This window comes from Phaenicophaeus curvirostris, chromosome 4 (genome assembly GCF_032191515.1).
Source record: "Phaenicophaeus curvirostris isolate KB17595 chromosome 4, BPBGC_Pcur_1.0, whole genome shotgun sequence".
Lineage (NCBI taxonomy): Eukaryota > Metazoa > Chordata > Aves > Cuculiformes > Cuculidae > Phaenicophaeus > Phaenicophaeus curvirostris.
In genome coordinates this window covers 41726837-41748106 of record NC_091395.1, presented here as the reverse complement: position 1 = coordinate 41748106, position 21270 = coordinate 41726837, and positions in this window count along the sequence as shown.

The window sequence follows — 21270 nt, the reverse complement described above, 5'->3', positions numbered from 1 at the left end:
GCCTTGGTTACACTTTGCACTTGCTCCATATTCATACTCCTTTAAGAGGCTTTGCAAATGGCAAACTACATACAGGTTGTTGAGAAATCTCTAGAATTATCATCTGAAAATGTTCCTATAGTCACACATTCTCACTGATACCTCTGCATATTCATAAGCTTTTGGGAATTTACACTGAGCACTCAATGCATCTCATCCAACTCCCCTCCCTCCTGCCTCAACCTGCACAGAGACTGGATTGTCACTCATTTCCATCGTTGGAAGTACTTTTGTGCCTGAAGAATATACTTTGTCTTCAGCAATCATATATTGCCACATTAAATGTATTGCACAAATACTTATGTAGAGAACACAAAACTTTCATGAGAATTATCTTCTTTTCTAAACATGAATGTTTCACAATTTTAGTAAACTGAATGTGTACATAATGGACACAACTTGATTTTTTAATTAGGCTATGTTGGAGACACACAAAAAACCCCAAATGCTACCATAATTGTTTTTAGTATTATTTTATTGAAAATCAATGATTCAAAAAGAAAGTAATAGTCTGCAAAGTAGTAAAAAATCCTGGTTGCTCAGTATTCTGTTGTGCCCTGATTAAGAATATGTCTCTGACATTTCCATAGATGTCAGTGTCCTAACACTCACTAATGCTTGTGAGACAACCATTTCATTTGATGTTATTGTTTTTTTCTGGCCACCAAACATCACCACATTACTCAAATTTGCTAAATGTGCAAATGTGCAAACAATGATACACTAACAAAAGAGCGACAGAGAACTACATTATGTGTTGTCAATCAATTTTTATATTTCTTTATATATTACACATTAATTATACTTGTGTGTTTATATTGATTTTTCAATCAATTTGTTTATTGAGAAGGAACGGAAACATGTAATTCAATGGCAAAATTGTTATCACTAGATTACAATGAAATTTAGATATCTATGTTAGACTGATCTCCTTTTGAGATTTTTCTTTTAAACATGACATAACTTTAAAGCACCAAAAGAGAGAAAAGAAAGTAGCTTGTTCTACTACAAATTTGGCAAATTACAAATTCACCATCTTTATCAATTTTTTTCTTGCTAACATATAATTAATCTTGGTGTTCCTGTGGACACGTGTGTCCACTTTAAACCCATACTTTCTCATTTTGCGTCCCTCACTATGGGATTCAGATCACAGACCTTGCTTGTAAATGAAGCCTGGAACTCTCAAGAACTTTGTTGTATATGACTTTTTATGTAAGCACCCATTTGCAAGTGGATTGCTCAAATATATGTTACATTTTCATATAAACATTTGCTGGATGAGGATCCCGAAGAAGGTTGTGAGCACCAGGATTTTATTAATTAATCTTGTCCTGCACCAAGTTGGTGGATGACAGACTTGTGGACTCCTTGAGCAAGTACTTATTAAGGAAAACATCAGCTCAGATGAACATGGATCTGCAACAGTGATGAACACACTAGCTTATTCAGCATATTTAGGCAGCTAATTGATAGATACTTGTGCATCTGAAATGCAGGGTTTAAAACTATTAGTCATGCTCATTTATTATATACCACCAAAAGCCAGCTGCCTAAGGCCTTTTCAACAATATTTTTCTCAATACTGTATTGATTTTGCAATAATCATGCCATTGATGGATTGAACATAGGAATATTGGAAGATATATGTCTAACAAATCATGCAATACATTTGCCCATAGGTAACACATCACTAGTTGACCTTTAGAAAACCTCTAGTAATATAGAATTTCCTGCACATGAAAGTTTATCATGTTTAGGGCCCATAAGCATCAGTACAATACAAATTGATCTACATTTCTATCACTTCATCTGGTGAGCACAGAGTCATGTTACGCAGTTATACACATAACAGGGGTTAAACGTTGACTCTTCCCAAATGCTCAGAGTAAAGAAAATGGAAGATCACATAGGTTGAAATAGGGAACCTATTTGCACCATCTAACTTCAGTCACCTAACTACCTGAACTGGGAGCCTAGACTATCTAAAGATGCCTCCATAAAACAATGTACAATGCCAAGACTCTGCTCTCATTTCCAGCTTCAGGTGTTCTAGAGTACTCCAGGGCCATCTGACCACAGAAGCTGCCCCAAGAACCTCGCTCAGGCATCACATAGGACTACTGTGCTAGCATCATCAGTTGTTATATAGCAATTTGCTTCTTCCTGCTTAGATGCATCTTGTGTTGTTACATGTACTGTTGCAGAGGAAAAGTACAACTACAGCTCTGTTCACTTGCAATAATTTGTGGAGCGTTACGCAGCAGCAGTCTGCATCTCTGTATATGGGGCTCTGCAGGTTCCTGCTTTGTCCTTCCACTTGTTTTAATTCAGTGGCATGCAGGCAGACACTGTTTTTTAACATAACTAGTGTTTTTATTTTTATTTTCTCTTCCTTTTTCTTGGAGATTTGTCCATTCTGTTCACTACTTCACTACTTTTCATCACCTAAGCTGTGCTGTGCCATTCCTCCTTAAAACAACTGTAGATAATAAGTCCAAAATTACTTCTTCAATTCATTTGACCATGGTCATGATTTTTTTTCCTTTTTGCCTAGTGTACAGATACTGATATGTATCTGATGCATTAATTTTTTTTATCAAACACTCTCCTTCATATTAGCATTAGATTTTTTAAATGCATTCAGAACATTCTTGATTGTTGTTGGGAAGAGATAAGAATTCAAATAATAGCGAGATCATCAACTACAGCTGCAGAAAATAGTCAACTGTTAGTCACAAACCTATCAGGTAGCTTTCTTTATACTCATTCTCCAAGCAAAGTGTATTTTGATATAATCAAAGAAGGAGAATTAATAACACCCTAACTTGGAAGTAGTTTAGTAACAGAAGGAAATCCAAGTGGGGTACAGCTGAAGGACCCTAGAAAAAGTGAAATTCAGTTGGTCCTTGCTGATGTGACATCACAAGACATTCCTGAGCAATGGATAAGACCTGTTTTGTTGTGACTGCAATCTTTGATAAGTTCTATGTTAATATGATAATGTGTATCTCTAAGAAGATTATGTCCTACACTGTTCTCAGGCCTCCTTGCTTCTGTTTTCACAGAATCACAGAATCACTAGGTTGGAAAAGACCCACTGGATCATTGAGTCCAACCATTCCTATCAAACACTAAACCATGCCCCTCAGCACCTCATCCACCCGCCTTTTAAATACCTTCAGGGATGGTGACTCAACTACATCCCTGGGCAGCCTGTTCCAGTGCTTTCTGTGAAAGATTTTTTTTCTGATGTCCAGAAAAAATGTCCATTTATTTCTGATGTCCTGGTTTTTGTAGATGTGTGTTTGTAACAGTTTCTGGAACAAGAATCCTATGAAAAATATTTTTCCATTTTCCATCTCTCCACTTTAAGTTTTTATCTTCTCTTTTTTTTTTTTTTTTTTTTTAAACACAGAGAAATATTCCTTATTTTAATGCAGGAAATTGTGTTTTCCTGTAACACTGAGAATTTCCCTGTCTTCAAATTAGGCTCTGAGGAAAACTGACAGTTTTAAGATGACTATCAGGAGGCCACTGGAGCTGCTGCTTTAAAAATGATAAATTATCTGTTGCACTTAGAACAATGATATTTGTTCTACTTTTTATATTCTTGACTAACTAACCATAGAGTCCTTTACCTAAGCAGGTAACACAATACTTTGCAGTAGAACAGATGATATTGAATTATGGCACCCTTTTGAGAAGTATAAAACAGACAGAGAAAGGATGGCAAAGAAAATTCAAAAGAACATGAAGAGTTAGTGATATTCTAGAAAGTGAAGGTAAAATAAATGGGCAGAGATTTAAAAGGGTATCTGGATTAAGTCAATAAAGGGTAGGTACAGGGTATCTGTTCAGGCCTCTTTCACTTGCTAAAATGGTCTGACCTTGGAGTATATGTTCATTCTACTCTTCAGTAGAAATGCAGTCAATGTCCAACTCTAGCTATAACACTTGGCAGCATTACCAATACTAGCCAGTCCTAGTCCTCTGGTATCACATCTGAATTGGAACGATTGTGTGCTACAGCCATACAAATGCCAGAACGGAAAAAGGAATAATTCTAGGAACTTTGTAGGAAGTAAGAACTTAAAATGCAGTACTATAAACACAGGGTTTCAGGAAAAGAGAAAATATTTAAGACCAATGATGCCAGAGAAGGGATTGTTCATGAATGGCATAGAAACAAAGGAAATATCTCAAAGAAATGTGATGAAAAGATCATACTGTCACCTTTAAATATGTATTTTTACCTTAATAAAATGTTTTAATGGGCAAGTTTGGTTGGTCTGGGAGTAGCACTAAGATAAACATTAAGTTATTAGAAAACTAAGTTTGAAACACTGATGCTCTATTGAGGCACTCTTTTCTGTTTTGTTGGGTTATTTTTTTTAACAGAATATGCTTTCCCCCAATATTAGCTTATAGAGACAGCTTCAGACACCATACTTAGAACTGAAAGGAACAAGTTGCTGCTTACTTGTAAACTTTTATCAATTTACAATCTTAGATTAGATATGCAACCAATATAGATACATCAAAGGTCCGAAATGCTTTAGAAGAAGTATGTGAATCATAAATTTTTAATTAGCTAAATTATAGGTATGAAGCAGCTTTATATCCTTATTGAAATCCATTATTGTGCTTTCCATTTGCAGCATGTGTTTATCACAATCAATCATGGTGGACATAAGCAGAATTTATCAGAACAAACCCAGTAGATTCAACCCACTCTGTTCTTTATAATGAAAATGATTTGTTTATTTTAGCAACCTATGGGCTTTTGACATGATTTCCAACATATGAAATATTCATTTGAATTTCTGTGGGAAGATGAGCAAAGATAGAGGATGGAAAGTGTTTTTATCACAGAGCAAGTTCAGATATACACCATGATGAAGTTTCAGCTTACTAAGAATGATTATAAGAAGAATAATTTTATATTTTTTGTCTGCAGAAATACATCAGTATCTGTTGAAACAGATATTTTATTTTTATGCCTGTGATCTACAACCTCCCCAAATGCATTTTAAATATCTACATGATTACACATGTAAATCTTGTGCTCTGATGAGGCTCAGATGCCTTAAGTTATGGCAACAACAGTAGCTGGAAGTTTGTGTTCCTGTTTCATGAGCCAAAACCGTATATTGTATTGGAATTTAATGAGAATTAATTCACAGAAAGATGGCAAAGACACGTTAGACAGTTACTGGACTGATAAACTGGTAGTATGGTCACTGAAACACTTAAGCATGTTTTCAAAGTCAGTCATCTAATCATCCCCTAATGCTGTGCTTTACTTCTTTCCCTTGATCATTTTCTTTTGGATAAAACTATATTCTCCAACTAATAAAAGTAATTGGTCAAAAGGTTCCAGCTGCAGTAGGTGTGAAACAAATGTGCAGGGAATAGAAACGGGAAATGTGGTCTTCCACACCAACAGTTTTGTTGGGTAGATCTGTCCCTCTCTGAGCTGTACTCTTAATATAGAATGCATGGCTACAAGAATGAACACTTACTGGAGTTTTAGAGTCCACCATACCACAATACCCCAATTCTTATGGGTTTTTTGTAACATGACTGCCCTCTGAACATGAGGGAATTGTAAACAAGAAGCATGCATTTCAAATGTGCAGTTATGAATATTCAAGACATGTAGCTCTAAGAAAATATGAGTTCTTTTCTTGCTTGCTCAAAAATCTGAAAATCCTTCTCTACAAAAGAAATCTCATCATACACAAACAGACAATTTACAGACAAACCAGATTTCACTAAATATTGATCTGACCTCAAAGCATTCTCCTTAAAATTTTCTGAGGACAATCATTTTTGTTCAGGAAAAGTAAAGTGTTAAACTACTACCAGTCTCTGACTGTTTCATACTGGAACACTTGACTTCACGATATTCAGGTTATGGTCCCCTGAAGAGTATAAAACAGGGTAAAAAAATGTTAAATTATTTTCCTTAACACTATACTGAAAATAAACACTCTTCACATCCACAGCATATGGTAATTTCTTACACCTATTTTTTTTTTTTATTGGTTAGCTCTTGGTTTGGTTTTGGTTTTTGTTCTTTTTTTCTTGTTATTATCGGTTCTATGACCTGAGATCATTAATTATTTCTCTGGAGAAATGAGGTAGACCTTAGTGATTTTTCTAGTGACTTAATAAACATCAAGAAGAATGTGAATACATAAAAATCTCAGTATGAACCTCAGCCAAAGGTACTTTCTATGGGTAATGTGAGTTAGGAGGAAGGAGTGGTTTCATGCATGTGTGGTTCTTTGAGGATTCCCTTTGAGTGTTTTATAGTGGTCCCTTTATCTCCCATTCAAAAATATAGGAACAGAATCACTTAAATAATACCTCCATAGGTATTCACCTAACCAGATAAGTTGGTAAAGAAAGTTTCTGATTGATGTTATTTTGTTCACAGAATGAATGACAAGCAAGCTTTTTTTCCTGCGTCTACAGAAATATTTTGTTCAGCTTTATGTGAAATGTTTCAATCCGTACACAGAGAAAACAAAGTAGACTGTTAAAACTAATATTAAGGTATTAGCATTTTTAATGCAAAAGCTCAGTGCATTCACCTAGCAAATCAAAAGACCACTTAGAGTTTCCTTCATTGCTCTAAAGGATATTTAGATTTTCCTAGAAAAACAGTCCAGCTTTCTCTTTCGAATTTGCTGGAACATGTTGCTTTGGATATCCTATAGTCATGTTCTTTGTTTTTATATGAATTATTTAAATATATTCTGAAATAGAATCCAGAAAATAGGGAAATCATTTTGACTAAGACTACAGAGTCACTTTTTTTTTGTTTGTTCTTTTGGTCCAGTGAATATTTAAGTATTTTGTAAGCAGTTGAAAAGCTCCACATACAAAAACTGCAGCTGCAAAGCGGAACATCCATATTCTAATAATATAATAATTTATACCAAGTGGAGTGATACCAACAAGAGATCGAGATCCTTTTCCCTCAGATCAAATTATTGTCTTGCAAACAGATCTTTTCTTATGTGAGAAATACAGGCTCAAATACCTCAAACAGAGGACACTACTTTGAACTTGATAAAGGGTCTAACTATAGTAACAAAAAGCAGCTGCTTTTGTTCTGTTATGAAACAGAATCTATATACTGATTTGAAACCAATATACCTTGGTGAACTTCATAAGTCATGAGTAGCTCCAAACAACTTAAAGGGTAAGTATACAGACAACAGCAAACTAACAAGCAAATGTAAATTATGCTATTCACTTCAACGGAAACAAAAATAAACCATCAATGTTTATACAATAATAATAAAATTTAAATGTGCTTTCATAACTTTATTCTGCATTAACAATGATTATTCTTTTTTAAATACCTTCTTTAAAAATCTAACATAGTTTGAAGCACTAAATTCAGGTACGAAGAACACTGAGATAAGCAGATATCCATCTTATTTGAAATAAATTTACATATAAGATGTTCTCAGATCGGTGACTATGTGGGAAACCATAATCTTATTTCCATACTGGTTTTTGGACAGTGTCTTATATAAGGACATCAATATTCTTTCTTCAAGTGAAATCTTTCTTATTATATTGAACTACAACAAAGTTTTGATGGGGGAGATTTTTTCAATTTAAGATTTCTTTCTGATAAAACAGCAAGCTTACTGACAGGAACTGATTAGTGATTAGCTCCTTTGGTAATGTATTTTCTAAATAAGAACATCTGTTTCACAGCCACTCTTTACTTGCAGGGTGAATTGCTTTAGTTTGATTTCTAAATGCCATATTCTCTCAAGGATTCTCATAAACTTCTGGGAGCTGATGAACTGGTTTTCATATTCTCCAAGGGAAGGCCACAGTAATTCCACATTTCACACTGATACGGAGGACTGCTTCATCCAAAACAGTATTACCAGTGTTCTCAGTGTATGTTAACACTTCTAAAAATATGAGCTTCTATTGGGTTAACGTCATTCTTCTTTACAAAAATGTCAATAATACCTACATATGACCTGATGAAAATATCCTTACTATCTACCTTTGAGTAAGGTTGTAATCTTCTCTGTAGTTAAAATGCACATGGACCAAGATTGCAAATTAAATATAGAAATGTTTGAAAGCACATTTTAAAAGCTAATGTTAAGCACAAGTTTGTGCTAGCATCCTACTCAAATCCAAAAAAAAATCCCCAAACCAAAAAACAACAAAACACCCAAAAAAAATCTAATGTTGCCTTGTGGATATTTAATTTGAAAATTTTCACACACACAGCAAGAAATTTGTGTACTTAAGTCTTTCAATAGACTGCTGGGTATTGATAAAATTTCCCAAAAGGATCATTTAGGTGTGCTTCCAAGAGTAAGGGAAAGCTTCTTGGAAGGACACCTTTCTTGAACCTTCAGAATGCCAGTCAAACTTCTACCTACATTTCTTCCTATGTCACTGATCTCTTTGCCTCTCTTGTTAAGAAAATGTGACATGGAGCATGAATAAGAGCAACATAAAGAGAGCTGACTTCAGATTTTACAGAAGTGACACCAATAGTCATGAAAAAGCAAGAACAAAGCCTATTAAGTAATGTGAGTGTCCCTGTAGTTGATAGGGTAGGGACTTCTGCTGGAAGTGACACCTCATGACTTTCGGAACCTTCTTGCTCCTACACAATCAGTTTCGGCCTTTTGTACGTAACAGGGCAGGAAAGTGCCAAAAGCCACATGACTCTGATTCTGTGCTAGATACCCCTTTGTATTACAGACCTCTCTATGTCACTTAACAGAAACTCTTTGTATGTATAGGAATTATCTAGCTCACTTGTGCTTCTTAGAGCGGTGCATTGACTTTGGTCCCAGGCTCAGGTCTTGGGTGCTGTCAGGTCTTGTTCAGGTGTCCACAGAATAATTTTGAAAGCTTTGAACTCCCCAAAACAATGAGTTAATGAAAGTATTGGCAGAATGTTAACTAAAGCATCCTAAATGTGCTGCTGTGACAGTAATATTATTTTCTTCCAGAGGGATAGATCAAGAATTGGACACCATCAGGAAGGCATTTATTTATTTACTAACAGGAGAAATGTTATAATTAACAATGAGAAAATGGGTTTAACTGCCAGTAATTACGCAAAGAATTCATGGAAATAGCACACAAAGGATTTGTTCTCCTGGACTGAAAGTTGAGGAGCAGGGAGCAAGAATAAGTCAAATGGGATGATATGAAATAGCCTGAGCCTGCCTGTCTCTGTGTTGTCAGGGCATTCTCAAGCATTTCTGCATGCTATTTCAATTTTTATCTCTATTCTGATTTTAGCCACTCATACTTTACAGCTGCATTTGTCTGTCTTTTTCTTATTATTTTCAGTTTTTAACGTGACATGTCCTTTCCTGAAGCATGTCACATACTTGTCATTTGAAGATAGTCTAACTTGTAAAGCTTATAGCTTATGGTTGATATCACCTGATTGGCCTGGAAGAGTTAGATGTGTAAAAAGAATAGTTTCATTTCCATACTCAGGTACCTTTTAGTCTTTCTGAAATTTTTGCCAAGAGTGCAAATAGTGATGAAGAGTTTTATGATACTCGTTTACCTGGAATTTTACACTCATAACTTTTTCTGTTTATTACATAAGAAGGTGAAATAATAAGTATAACCCTCCAAAAGTTATTTAACTACCAGCTCTCTTAACTTCCAAATTTAAATAAATGGAAGCCTGTTTAGCAAAATTTAGTCTTGTTTTCATGAATAATTGCCACTTATTTTTCATTTCATTCATTTCCATGCTTACTTTTAACCACACATGGAATACAAGAAAGAAATCTCCAGCTATTACTATTCCTTGTGTTGAATTGTTTTCAAGTACATTATCCAACAGCAATTCGATGATTTTTTGCATAGTACTATTTGGACTGTGCAGTTCTCTATATTTTTAAGGTTTATTTCTTTCTAACTGAATGCATAATCAGAATGAGCTGTGCTTTTATTGGAGCGCTTTAAAAAGACACATCCTGTAAAATCTGCCTGCAAACAAGAATAGCAAATGCTTATTCTAACAGACCCATTTTAAGTTACAAAAAGAAAAAACACAAAGAAAATGAAAATGAAGTCTTCATGAGAGACTGTGGTTTGAGCTTTTTGCTTCTATCATACTGCACCAATTCTAAAACCAAAATGGTAGTAGATTTTGTAGATGTGGTCTTAGATAATTGCATGCCTAGTTCACAGAAATCAACCATAAATTTCATAAATCCTAACAACAATTTTAAAAGATAAGTCAAGTGTATTCAGTCCACTACTGAACTGCTGAACTGGGCAGCAGGAAATACTAAATTTAAAGGATGCACTGTAGATGTGTACTAAATACTGCATTTTCAGTTAAGTGTGGTAAAGTAGGGAGAGCATCATACAAAGCCTAAATTTTTTAATGACCTATAGGCAGCTAGGAACTTTCCTTTAAGTCGATGAAGATGTGATCTCCAACTTACATTGGGATGGTGGTTTAATGTGGGCATAGAAGGACAATTTTATGTATATAACATTATCAAAAAAGGTTTTCTTCAGCCTCCCAGCAAAGTAAGCAATAAGTGACCCATCCAGGCCCACCCAGGTCCCTCTGAACCATCAAAACCTTTTTTTCTGCTACTCCTCTTCCAACACAGAGTGTGGAAATCGTTGTGCTTCAGGGCATAAGTCAGTCATTGGGCTTGCACACAGTAGGTCTCAACAGTCATCACAGGGCTAGTTTTAATGGAAATGAAATCTACCAAAATCAGCATATTTAGAACAGTTAAATTATTTGGAATTTTCTTTCAAAACAAAACTGGAAAGGAGTCTGACAATACCGATACAAGGCACAGTTATATATTCAGAGTATTATATCTTTTCCTGCATCCATCTTTTTGTGATCTCTGTTGTTCTGGTTTGGACTAAAGCAGAACACATTTACTGAGTTTTCAGCTAAGATTCTTTCAAAACTTCAGCTCTTGATGCTTACCAACACAGTTTTTTAGACTGTGACTACCCCTAGAATTGATCAGCCTGATACTTATTACAAAGTTAACAGGCCACTGGTATGTAGAGAGGCAATTGTTCACACCTATTTCTACGTAAATCGAGACCACCCTAGGGTTGGTGGTGAAGAAGGGACAGATGACTCAAATCGGATCAGTGAAGTATTCATAGAATCACAGAATCATAGAATAACCAGGTTGGAAGAGACCCACCAGATCATCAAGTCCAACCATTCCTATCAAACACTAAACCATGCCCCTTAGCACCTCGTCCACCCGTGCCTTAAACACCTCCAGGGAAGGTGAATCAACCACCTCTCTGGGCAGCCTGTTAGAGTGCCCAGTGACCCTTTCTGTGAAAACTTTTTCCTAATGTCCAGCCTAAATCTCCCCTGGCGGAGCTTGAGGCCATTCCCTCTTGTCCTGTCCCCTGTCACTTGGGAGAAGAGGCCAGCACCCTCCTCTCTACAACCTCCTTTCAGGTAGCAGTAGAGAGCAATCAGGTCTCCCCTCAGCCTCCTCTTCTCCAGGCTAAACAACCCCAGCTCTCTCAGCTGTTCCTCATAAGGCCTGTTCTCCAGCCCCTTCACCAGCTTTGTTGCTCTTCTCTGGACTCACTCCAGAGCCTCAACATCCTTCTTGTGGTGAGAGGCCCAGAACTGAACACAGTATTCAAGGAGCGGTCTCACCAGTGCTGAATACAGAGGGAGAATAACCTCCCTGGACCTGCTGGTCACGCCGTTTCTGATACAAGCCAAGATGCCATTGGCCTTCTTGGCCACCTGGGCACACTGCTGGCTCATGTTCAGTCGGCTGTCAACCAACACCCCCAGGTCCCTCTCCTCCAGGCAGCTTTCCAGCCAGACTTCTCCTAGTCTGTAGCACTGCATAGGGTTGTTGCGCCCCAAGTGCAGGACCCAGTGTCTGGCCTTCTTAAACCTCATGCCATTGGACTCAGCCCAGCGGTCCAGCCTGTTCAGATCCCTTTGCAGAGCCTCCCGACCCTCCAGCACATCCACACTTCCACCCAGCTTAGTGTCGTCTGCAAACTTGCTAAGGGTGCACTCAATACCTTCATCCAGGTCATTGATAAAGACATTGAACAGGGCTGGACCCAGCACTGAGCCCTGGGGAACCCCACTTGTCACTGGCCTCCAGCTGGATTTCACACCATTTCCCACCACTCTCTGGCCCTGGCCAGCCAACCAGTTTTCCACCCAGGAGAGTGTGCGCCTGTCCAGGCCAGAGGCTGACAGTTTCCGAAGCAGAATGCTGTGAGAAACTGTGTCAAAGGCTTTGCTGAAGTCCAGGAAGACCACATCCACAGCCTTTCCGTCATCCAGCAGCCGAGTCACTTTGTCATAGAAGGCGATCAGGTTAGTCTGGCAAGATCTCGTTCTTGTGAACCCATGTTGACTGGGCCTGATCACCTGGTTCTCTCACATGTGCTTCATGATAGCACTCAAGATCACCTGTTCCATGACTTTCCCTGGCACTGAGGTCAGACTGACAGGCCTGTAGTTCCCTGGGTCCTCCCTGCGACCGTTCTTGTAGATGGGCACAACATCAGCCAGCCTCCAGTCCAGTGGAATTTCCCCAGTCTTCCAGGACTGTTGGAAGATGATGGAAAGGGGTTTGGCCAGCACATCCGCCAGCTCCTTCAATATCCTTGGCTGAATCCCATCCGGCCCCATAGACTTGTGGGTCTCTAGTCGGGCTAGCAAGGCTCTGACCACCTCCTCTTGGATCATGGGAGCCTCATTTTGCTCCTCTAGCTCCTGGGTTTGTACACAGATGGAACAACTTTCTTTACAATTAAAGACTGAGGCAAAGAAGGCATTAAGTACCTCAGCCTTTTCCTCATCCCCTGTCACTGTTGTTCCCTCTGCATCCAATAGGGACTGTGTGGTCTCCCTAGTCCTCCTTTTATTATTTATATATTTATAGAAAGATTTTTTTGTTATCTTTCACAGACTTTGCCAATCTGATTTCTAGTTGATCCTTAGCCCTTCTGATTTTTTCTCTACACAATCTCACTGCCCTGTGATATATTCCATGTCATATATGTCATACTCAGTATAAAAGCTTAGGGAATCACAAGGGTCAACCTCTCTTCTTTGAGGGCCATTGTTCAGGGAGGACCTCGCTTGTCTATCTTCCTTGAATCCATCCATGTGTTCCTGAATCTGGATCCTGAGTTCAGCTCCTTCCTGCCACTAAGTCCAGTCCGGGACCATCCCTATATATGCCCTGAAGCATCAGTGGTGACCTTTAGTCATCAGAGAGTTTTGGGTTGGCATTGTATACTTGTATATATTTTACTATTTTCTTATTAATATTACTGCTTTCCTTTTTATCACTATTGCTTCACTAAAGTTGCTTTAGTTTCCACCTAGCAAATATTCCTCACTCTCTCACATTCCTTTTTTCTCTTTCCTGGGTGTGTGGAACTGGGAATTTAGGGGAATGAACAGTTTTGTTAACAATGTTAATTCCAAGCAACATGTCCATGGATAGAATACTGTATACTATGCCAGGAGCCTTCCAGCTATACTTTCACATGATGCCAGCCCTTCTCACTGGAAAAAGGCAGTCTTTTTTGAGACCTGTCCAGGAGCAAAAGATGTTTCAGAAGGATCAAAGTACGAGTGACATGTACATTAATCTTCTCCTTAAAGGAATTATTCCTCACAACACTACCAATTAATGACATTCATATGTTAAATACTGTAGATAAAGAGGTAAGTTTGCATTTTCTAGTAAAGTCAGGGATATGCTTGATGAGTTCATTAGCTGAAGATTTACGTAGCTTACAGTCAGTGAGAGGAAAAGAACAATAAAGCCTTCACTAAGCCTATTTCTTTATCTTCAGTAAGTTGTGTGCTGTGACCATTTAATTTGATTATTGCTGTCTGTACTGAGCCCTTGACTAATGCTATTATGAGCTGACTTTACGCTGATTTCATTAGAAGTCTACTACTTATCTATTAGAATTTTCTCTGGTCCTTTGTTATTTAAAAAGTCTTGGTTGGGATTCATAGGTGAGTATTCAGCTCTATAGTTACTCAGAGACACTTAGCTAAGACTTACAGCTCAATCCTAAGGCTGTCTGACCATTCAGAACATAGTACTTCTTAACATGGGTGTTCATAGTAACATAAGACATAGTTTGGAACTGGGAGTGTCTCTGTGATAACATCTGTAGGAAGGGACAAAAAGTCCTGTGCTGCTGAAGCCTGAGAAGAGATGAGTGCAAATACATAAGAGAAACAGCTTTGCAGACACCAAGGTCAGTGAAGGAAGGAGAGGAAATGCTTATGCTGCTCAAGAAGAGACACCCCTGCAGCCTGTGATGAAGACCATGGTGAAGCAGGATATCCCCCTGCAACCCAGTGCCTCTGTGGAGCAGATACCTAACTGCAGCCAGTGAAGGACATCATGCCAGAGCAGATGGATATGCCCAAATGAGGTGGTGACCTTGTGGGAAACCTGCACTGGAGCAAGCTCCTGGCAGGACCTGTGGACCCATGGAGACAGAGGAGCCTATGATGGAACAGGTCTGCTGGCAGGACTTGTGGCCCTATGGGAGACCCATGTTGGAGCAGTCTGTTCCTGAAGGACTGTACCCCATGGAATGGTCCCAAACTGGAGCACTCTGGGAAAGGATCAAGTTGGAGAAGTTCATGGAGGACTGTCTCCCATGGGAGGAACCCCATGCTGGAGCAGGGAAAAGGGTGAGGAGCCCTCCCCCTGAGTCACAGAAATGACGTTGTGATGAACTCACCATAACCCCCATTCCCCATGACCCTGCACTGCTGGTGGGGAGGAGGTAGAGAAAACTAGGAGTAAAGTTAAGCACAGGAAGAAGGAAGGTATAGGGGAAAGGTTTTTTTTAAGATTTGGCTTTATTTGTTATTATCCTCCTCTGATTTGATCAGAATAAACTAATTTTCCTGATTCCAGTCTGTTTTGCCCGTGACAGTAATTGGCAAGTGTTCTCTCGGTGTCCTTATCTTAGTCTATGAGTCTTTTGTTATACTTCTTCTCCCCTGTCCAGCAGAGGAGAGGAGTGACAGAGTGGCTTTGATGGGCCCACAGTCAATAAAAAGGTATTTCTAAAACTCCACACATCCTTACAAAGTCCATTTTTTTTTTGAAAAACATATGCTGTGTCTACATGATGGACTCAGTATGACTATCTCGTCCATCTGCCAACCAATTATGTCTCAAGACAAACTTTAATCACACTATTCTTTCCTCTACTCATCTTCCTGCCTGTTCTTTACAAGAAAGGATAAGACAGACTTGTGGCCTATAAGGGAGGTAGGATGTGATTTCTTTAGGTGATCAGCCTGAAATTTTTGGGATTAGGATTTTGGGAAGCACTGAAGAATGTCTCACTCTATGGTTCAGTTGTAGCCTTAAGTTTTAAGTACCTAAATCCCTTTTATATTTCACATACGATCAGTCTTTTAAATATCAGTAGAGTTCTACACTATAAAGAAACAAGCAAAGATCCTAGATTGAGTTCTGAAAGAAATGTAATTACATTAGCACTGAATTGCGTTGGTGAAATTAGCAGGGACTATGAGTGGTAATACTAGCAGGGGTGAAGTGATATACTTCTGCAGGTGTACTGACTCAGTTTTCTGCCCTTTTGTGGTGACTCATACATTTGTAATGCAGACTCTGGAAACTGTAATTATAGGATATTTGAGAATGTTATCCTCTATTTCACTTTGGTAGCCAGTGCAGGTTCCTTCTCTGTTTATTCTTTCTGCGCTATGCCTATTTTCATGGCAGTGTTATTCATGTATTGCTAGAGCCCTGGCATGCTGGTAGAAGAAAGGAGAAATTTCACAGCTCTTACTTGTGCCAAGACCTTTAAGGCAGAATCTAAGTAGCTAGAGAGAGAGATATTTACTAAATTGGGACCAAGAGGACATGTTCAAAGTGTCCTGAAATAGAAACTTTGACCCCTTGGAAAAGTGAGCAGCTTTTCAAATTCAAATATCCTCAGTTAGAAGAAAATTTAAAGAAAGCAAGAGAAGGTAGAATTGTCTGAACATTGTTTGGAAGTACTATGCCTGCATATGCAATGGAAGAGTACCATTTAGGCACAGTGACAGAAAAATCATCCGGCTCAAAGAAAAGTAGAGCATATTTACACCTGATAGAGAAAACTCTACACCATGGCAAACTTCACAAATTAAATTTAGGATGCCTTCTTGAAAAAATCTAAGGTCTATTAACTCCTTAATGATTAAAACTCTTCCATTTTTGGTGTAGCCTTGGACTAAAAGCTTTGTGAATAATTTCTTCTCATTTCCACTGAAAGTTTTTGTACAGAAGTAGAGCTACTTTGCTGCCAAATTTGATTCTAGCATCTATATCTGAAGAGTACAATCCCACAAATACAGCAAAGAGAGGGATGTAGAAAAAAAAGAACGCTAACTTGTAATACAACAGTAGACACGCATTTATGACATATAAAGTTAAATCACGTATCATTCCTGTTGTGTGCAACACAACCTACTATTATCAAAGCCAATGGTTGGTACGCTACTATCTTGGGTGGCAGAAGTTTTTGAAAGCTGGACAACAATCTTGAACCTAAAATGAACAAACTCCATGTGACTTTGACAAACCTCATCTGGGAGACAAACAGACAGGATGGTTGATTTCCTAATGGTTCATTATTAAAGCAAAGAATTTTAAAAGACAAAGGCTATGGTAAAGATCCTTGGGAGTCAAAGAGAGTTTTGTCTTAAATGTCACTAAACTGAAATCAGAAGCAGACACAGAAGACTTAAAACGCAGACAAATACATTTTTGTAAAAAATCCTATTATGCAAGATAATCCAATTAAATTTTCATAAAAGTACATTATGTGAATGGTAACCAGTATAATGTACACAAAACATTATCTTTCAAAGAGAAAGCAATAAAGTTGCCAAATAAAACAATTAATTTAATAAATAAAATGCATTGCAAGTTTGTGGATTGCAACAAATCTATATATTTCATTAGTCAACAAACACCTAAAAGCTATAAAACAATTCACTATTATTTTATTCTGAAATGGAGTTGTTTGCATTGTTTAAAAAAAAAAAAGGTGGAAAATCCTCAGATATACACAGGACCATGTTTATCTCTTCTGATGTCATTTGAAACACATATACACTTTAAATGTCTGGTTTGTACTCTGAGTGTATCGAATTTGAAAGAATTCTTTCAAATAAAGAGGAAATTAAAGAGCAGATTGCTAAATGGGATATAAACATGATTTCACTCAGGCTTGCTAATGTGTCAGACTGAAATCCAACACTCTCCCTTACTTAAAATTATTCTAAACAGTGCACGTCAAATATTTTAGACGTTATTGAAAATGGCTGTCACAGAAAATGTAAAAGGACTCTGCATATATTCAGCACAGCCTTATTGTCTGAATGCCTGAATCTTGACACTGACACAAAATTGCTACCCTGTCAGCATGTAAAAGGACAGATCATTTCATCTCTTTAGTGATAAAGTTTCAAATCCACAAAGCACAAGCTATCAGTCCTTTGAGATGATTATGATGCTTTGAACCTGACAGCTTGCGATGACAGCTTTCACAAATTCTGGAAATCAAATTGTTCCTGTATCTAACAGAAGAAGGCAGGTGTGTACAAAACAGAAATGGATGAGGCTAAACATGAAGATAGTGTGATCTTTGCGTTCAGTGTAATCATTAAAAGTTATAACAGGGAAAATTATAGATTTTGATTTTGAACCTCTTCATGATATACACAGATGAGGGCACCAATAACCCATATGGGTAAAAGGTTTGCCAGGAAAGTAATATCAAGATAAACAGATGGTTGTACCACTGCCATATGGCTCCTCGGAAATTGGACTATGCTATGGCACTTTGCCACAAGATAGATCTAATGTTATTTCTGTGCCAATATTTTAAGCAATGCAAGGAAGGAATACATAACTATTAGCTGTGTTATGTAAATATTAAAAACCCCACAGTTTTATGGGAAACTTTGTATGCCGAAATGTTGCTGAAATGCAGATAGCAATTCGGTGGAATATTATTTGCTCCAGCTTTTTATTTTTTATACTCCTTACTCAGGAAAATGTGTTAAATACACAAGTTGCTGTGCTGATGAGGCTTAATTTCACAGTTTACCTCCCTGTACAGAACAAAGAAATCCTCTCTAAACACTTAGAGTTTTTGCAGTGCTAAAATAGCAGAGGAAAGCAAAAGCAGACTACAGACCACTCAAAATAAGGAGAGTAATTCTAAAACTCAGCTCATCTGGGTATTTGCATACATAACTGAGTTACTAAATATGATGTCATACCCAAGGTCAGAGGTTTGACATTCTCATAGAGTGAGTACATAATAGAACCTTCGTATAGTTAAAAAAACTTTAGGTTGACATATCGGTCAGTTGTACTTATCAGATTTTTGCCGTGGCTTAGACATATCCTTAGTTCCAGTTCAGACCGGTATTTTCTTAAAGAACAAATGAAAGCATAGCAAGAAGCACAGAAACACCACAGAGGATAATTCAGAGGGTATTTCCAGTTCACGATACAGAAACTTCGCTTCACATATTATAATAGCAATAACAGTGCTTTTGGAAAGAACTTAAGGCAAAAGTGCATGGGTGAGAGCTATTACATTATTTGTATACTTAAATCCCAAGTACAAATCTTAAATTTTTACTAAGAAATGACAATCTCTGGACGGATCAGAGTGAAAGTTTGACTTACAAGAACTCTAAAGGCCTGCAGAAATCTTTGCTTTAAACACTACTTAATATTCAAAACCATCAGCATGTCTTTAGTGAACAAAACATATCAAGAAGAGAGTTAAAAAAAAATCCAGCAGGTTAGGAAAAAACCTCACATCATCCTTCAGTGATATTTCCTCCAGTTTTTCAGCTAGGACTTATTTGTCCTGAGCGCTACTCCTTACTGTTTGAATTCCTCAGCTTTAGAAGTACTCAAAGCACATAGATACTTCTCTAATTTTCTGGTAGCTATAATTAGCACTGAGTCTGATTCCCTCTGATTTCAAATCTTTTCCTGTAAAACATAAACATAAAATCACATAGGAGGATAAGTAACCAGAAGATGGGTTCTACAATTAACTTGTGGGCTGCCAGTAAAGTTTAGGTCTTTTTGTAGAAGGAAATACATAAAAAAGTTAATATATCCTAGAGGAAATTATTGTTGACCTTAAAAGATAACTAGCATTTTTACAAAACTCATGTTCTCATATCAATCTATGCTACCATCAGTTACCTTCACAGAACCTTTGGAATATACCTCCAGACAGTTCCTTTTAGAAATCCATGCATTTTTCAGGGGATCTGTGCATACTTCCAGGTTTTGATCACTTGAGTTTCTCTTGAGTTGTAAGGCCTATAGCACATGCCTTTTTTTCGCTTTTCATTTCCCTGCAGTATTTTCGGCTTCAGGGGAAATTTCAGCCATAGCTCTGAAGCACAGAGATGGTTGAGCTATTATAGAAAGCTCCTTGTGGTTTTTGCACTCAAGAAAATGTTGCACTTCCAATCTTCTCTTTAATGGATCTTGCATTCAAACCCACACCTCATTAGAAAACTGGCTTTACTGCAGAATACTCTGAAGTACGACCAAGGTAAATCAATACTCACTTTTTTGTTGCCACTCACATTGAGTTACCAAGGCTTTTGACAGAGAAATACTAAGTTGAACCACTTTTGGTTTGGCATGAATGACAACAGATCTTCAAAACCAGCTTGTTCTCCCACCTAATTATTATTACTGTGAGTCACTGTTAAATTCCATTTCTATAATACACTGTTCAGCTATATTCAGCAGATTAGTTCTGCTAGGCTGGCTCAACAACAGCTCTTGGTCACAGTCTTTTAACACCCTGTTCAGGGGAGGAGAAGTAGGAGGGGAAACGAAGAAGGCAGAAAATGAGAAGAGGATTGAGGAAAGCAGTAAACTTGTAGGGAACTTACATTAGTTGATTATCACGGCTTGACTATTCAGTACAATCAGGACAGTGTGCTTTTAAATGAAAATATCCTATGCATTATGAAAGTAATTTTTCACAAAAAGATGTTGCATATAGTGGCTGGTAAATGGAGATCTGTAAGATTCTAATTGTAAATTGCCACCAGAATTACCTCCATTTAGACCCAGGAAAAAGAATTTCCAGTGTTGAAGGCAGTATTTTTACTTTATGGGAATTAAACCTCCCTTTTCCTCACATATTTTCTTTTAAAATGTTTTATATAATTGTCGCATTTACATGAGGTAGCTAGAAAGGTTTTCACTGGTGTTACTGATACACTTGTGAGCCATTTGTTCAGTGGTGCTGTCCTCTGTAAACTGGGTTTTGACTGCTCAAAATTCAGATGTTATTTTAACACTTAATCGAATAATCAGTTCTAGGATGACCTTACATAGACAGAATACTGAGTATTACTTCAGTCCTGTATTACTATTAGAGTGGTCAAGGAAATAGACATTATTAGCAATCTTAGGGAATAGAGAGGTATTTTTCAGGGAATAAGTAAATAGGAGTTATTTATCATAGCAAAATGAATGCTACAAAGAAATAATATTACTTTTTGGAGCTATACTGTAAGGAAAGTAGGGGAAAACTTGTTTAACTAAAGGATAATGTTAGCATAATGATTGCTTATAAACTGACTGTTGAACACTTTCTGCCTGGCAGTAGGAACAGTTGAATCCTAAACCAGATTGTATATGGTGTTGAGGGAAACTTCTTGCTGAAAGCTTTAAAGAACAGGCTAGAAAAATGGTTTTGAGCACTGTGATCCACACAACATTGGGAAAGACTAGTTAACTAGGAAACCTCTAAAGTATCCTTCTTGGTTTATTACTATAATATGATTTCATGTGAGAACAGAAGATTGCACCAAATTTTGGGATTGCTTTCAGAAATATGCTTTTATTGTTAAGACAATCCCCAAGATAATTTCTGGTTGTCAGAGGACTATACTTTTTGATAACATTTTTAGCTTTACTACCCAGAAAGGATATTGGCATGTCCATTACTAATGGGACAGATTTTTGGAAAGCTTGCACTCCAAAACGGAGTCTTGCTCAGCTCCTTGGTGAAAGGGGCAGATTTTAAAAGCACTTTTCAATGAATAGGTTGAAGGAAAAAAGTCCTAATCACATGGAAGCTTGACTAAGACAC